Below are 4136 nucleotides of genomic sequence, written 5' to 3'. Positions count from 1 at the left end.
TTATAACTTTTTTGGATTCGAGCATCACTGATGAGTCTTGTGTATATACAAAATTTAGTCACGGTATCTATGATGAGTTTATTTATTACATAACCTTCCTCTCTAATTCATAAATTAAACAAAACTACTCTTACTGCAACAAATATAAAGTACTTGTGTTTGCTGTTACAACAGTCAACTAGAATTTTAATGTAATGTATTTCGATAGCAAATGACTAATTATCACAAAGATATAATGAATTCTATACAAAAACATGTACAGGAGATGGCATGTTGAAAGTCAGTCTTTATGACTATGGAGAGAAAGATAACTCCTTCAACAATGAGCAGAGCCCATACCGCAAGGTTATTTTGGGGATTATTTTATTATTAGTTTAAAATATAAGAAAGTATGACAAAAAGAAATATGAGTATTTTATATGTAAAAGAACTACAATGATATTATTTAAAAAATATAAACAATAAAAAATGTCTTAAACAGAATATATATACAAAAAAATATTGCTGAAGAACTTGGCTTTTGAGAAATTTAAATACTATGCCATAAAGTTGTGCAAAGACAAACATCATTTGAATTAAACATTTACATTATTGAAGAAAAAAATCCGTGAATTAAATGAGTCCAAGTTATTCAAAAGTAATAATTTGAATTTATAAAAAAAACTTGATTTGAAAAAGTTATAAAAAAAATTAAAGATGCCTATCTGAATTTATAAAATAATTTTTATTTTTACCTATTGTAAATAGTTATCAAAGGTACCAGGATTATAATTTAGTACGCCATAAAATTACATTCTTTCATTTCACAGCAATAAATCAAACTACCTAATAAACTTGAATTTTGTAAGATCAATATTTAATTTAGTTAGATGGGCTGATTTACACCAATCAAAACTAAATTTGAAAGTCAAAACTAGTCGAGAATGTTAAAATGATTGTCAAAAACATTTATATCACAATAAATATTGTTGCTTTACATTATTTAAGGTACAGATTGTGTTTTTATTCACTCAATATATTGATGATATTCATGGGACACATACTTTTTTAATGAATAGAGGTCATGGGACATAACTTGTTTTCCTATCACATCAGCATGGGACAATACTTTTTTCCAAACAGGTTTTGCGATTTGCACCGGTCCCCCCTGCTTGATAAATATTGCACCGTCCCTTAATAATCGCGAAATTAAACCACCGCAAGTTGAGTTAGAGAGGGCTAAACTCGAAATAAAGTATCCGCCAAAATAAGTTGGTTTACAGTATAAAAACAATTAATACCTGACTTATCTCCCTGCTCTCAATACATCATTTAGAAATATGCATTATCCACTCAAAAATCCCATAATCCTTTTGCCATAATGCACGTTCCCTTTGGATTTTATAAAAAAAAAAGAGAACTTTTCGAAAAAGCAGGAGTAGATAAAAACCTGACTGCAATGGCAGCAAATTCTAGTTAATATACATTATTAACAATTTCAAATTAGGATTCCATATTAATTTATAAATTATCACATGAAGTCCCATGTCAAAGTGTACATTACAATGAATTATATGTTATGATCATATCAAAATTCTATATTTTTTCAACATTCTCTTTGTTATGTATGACATTGTTTTAAGCACGATCATATAAAATTGTATTCTAATTTTCTGACAATACACTGTACTGTTAAATTGCTACTGATTTATGTATTCTACGTAATAGTCTGATCATCTGATTGTTAATTCGCAGGTGTATATCTAGATCTATACTGCTGTCTACTATCCTGACTCGACTTTCTCTTGACCAATACAACATGTGAATCTATGAGAAACACAAAATGAAAAAGTTAATTCATAGAAAATGCAATTAGTTATAAGTTTTCTTCAATGGAAAAACAATTTTTATTTAAAAAACATAACTGATAAGAAACATTTTTTTCTTTTTAAAGAATTCATTTTTTTATGTATTTTAGCAATGTAAAATACAATTCTCCACTCCATCACATTATCAGTTCATTAAACGCACATTTCTTTACTTACATGAGTATTGATAAACTATTCTCTGGTTAAAGGGTGTCTGAATGGCAGTCGATACCACATCTTCTCTTTTTCATAGATATATTATTTTTTAAATTATCAAATCATCTGATGTTATTAAGAAGTACCTTAATATAAAATATTATCACTTACTTTTTAACATTCTGATATGGTCACTTCGTATATCTTTGCTTCCTTGGCTATAGTGTTTACTTGTTTGCTACATCCTATTAACAGTTTTCCTGTTTGTGTGAAGGCAAGACAGTATGGCCATAGAATTCCCATGTCACTTGTTTTATAAAATGTAAGTAATTGTCTATCATTGTCCAGTAAATGTAAGGTATTAGTATTCAGACCAATTAAAATGACATTATCTCTTGGTGTTGTTACTATACTGAATGGTTGGAATGTTTTATCCTTGTTTATATATGGATTTCCTGTATATATATTGATTATACTCCCTTCTTGTCCTAACACCACTACTCTACCTCTGTCACTACCTGAAGCATAATCTGCGACATGTATATTACCATTATCAGTACTGGTTATACTGTTGGGATATTTAAACAAACGTTGATTATGTCGATCATGTTCATAAACAGTTTCATGCTCACCTTTCTTATTTATTACAATCACCTTATATTGTACATTACTATCAACAACTCCTACTATGACTTTGTTATTTCTTGTTGAACGGATGATGTTAGAGTGGAAAGGTGACATATCATATGCTGTGTTTATTTTGCCTGTGGTATAACTCAGATGTTTTATATTGTGATTCCCAATACTTAGTAATATGTCATTGTCAGTAGTAAGTGTCATACCATAAACTTTTATGCTCAAAGAAGATATTGTCTTCAGATTTTTTTCCGTTAGGTTTTACTTTTATTAACTTTCCATATAAATTACTATTCAACCAGATTGAATTGTCATAACAAGGAATTATATCTGATACATGATTAAGTTCAGTTTCATATTGTTTATGGATGTTAATTAAGAGAAACACTTAATTTAGTGGAGTGTCCTTACTTTGTAACACCCCAACATTAGACTGATTTATCTCCCCCGGTACAAAGTCTGGTATGGATTTGTAGGTTGACTTGGTTTTTGGTTCTGGTACATCCATTGAATTTTCCATTCTGCTGACTTCATGGACAAAAAATTTTGCACTGTTAGTGCTGTTGATTAAATCTTCAATTTCAGTGTTTTTTTCATCAGACTGTTGCATGGATCTTAATATGGTATCAAGGTCAGCATCAATTGATTGCAAAACAGTTTTCTGATCTTGATCCACTTCATTTCTAATCTTTTCAATATGCTTGTGAAGAGCCTGATTCAAAGCTTCTTCTTGATTCTTAATGTTATAGAATCTAGTATATTGAACTAGGACTCGACACTAGAATTTGTATTTCGCTTTATACGGTAATACATTTTTTTTTACCACAAACACTTTTAAACTTCTAGTAGTACTTAATATGTATTTAAAAATCAATGAAAGTATGTATTCGTTATTATGCTCCCTGCAATTGGAGTTGCATGTTATCGTCTGTTAACTGTATATTTTTCCAAAGAAATTAATCAGTAAAGCCAATTTGTTGAGCTCTTGAAATGTTTAGTACCATTAACGACTCTTTTACATATATTTTCATCTTCTTTATAACTTATTATGAGAACGGTTTTTGTTTATAAAAATGATAAATCAGATGAAGTTTTTACTTTACTTGTGACCTTGCTAGGTGGTTGGTAAAAGTCATTCACAGTGACAATAACATCATGTTCCTTTTTTTTTAAATACACTAATGTATATAAAAACTTGTATCGAAAAAGATTGTTGAAAATACAAATGTAATATCAGATACTTTAACTATTTTATTTTGGGTATTGTTGAATAAACAATGTTGTTTAAAATAAAGCATAAACGGTTTCAAATCTTATGCATAAAATGATGCCTGATAGTTATATTTACATTACATATTGATGTGTGTGAACACTGTTTCAAGTAGTTAAATAGTTTTTGATTATAACCGTTTAACAACGATTTAATATTTGCTTTTTAAGTAGGGTTATTATCCAGGTTACAGTATGTTAACGTCAGACAAGTGAGTGGATGGTTGA

The 4136-nt window shown here is 28.9% G+C and overlaps 1 long non-coding RNA gene across 1 annotated transcript; it reads right to left on the bottom strand.

Annotated features, from left to right (window-relative positions):
* Nucleotides 1-1535: 1535 nt before the first annotated feature.
* LOC139520591 (uncharacterized) lies at nt 1536-3384 on the bottom strand. Its single transcript, XR_011663925.1, has 2 exons — nt 2175-3384; nt 1536-1806 (listed from the first exon to the last, which is right to left on the bottom strand). It is a non-coding gene; the product is annotated as an uncharacterized lncRNA (long non-coding RNA).
* Nucleotides 3385-4136: the final 752 nt, after the last annotated feature.

Source organism: Mytilus edulis, chromosome 4 (genome assembly GCF_963676685.1).
Source record: "Mytilus edulis chromosome 4, xbMytEdul2.2, whole genome shotgun sequence".
NCBI lineage: Eukaryota > Metazoa > Mollusca > Bivalvia > Mytilida > Mytilidae > Mytilus > Mytilus edulis.
This window is presented reverse-complemented; position numbering and strand designations above follow the sequence as displayed.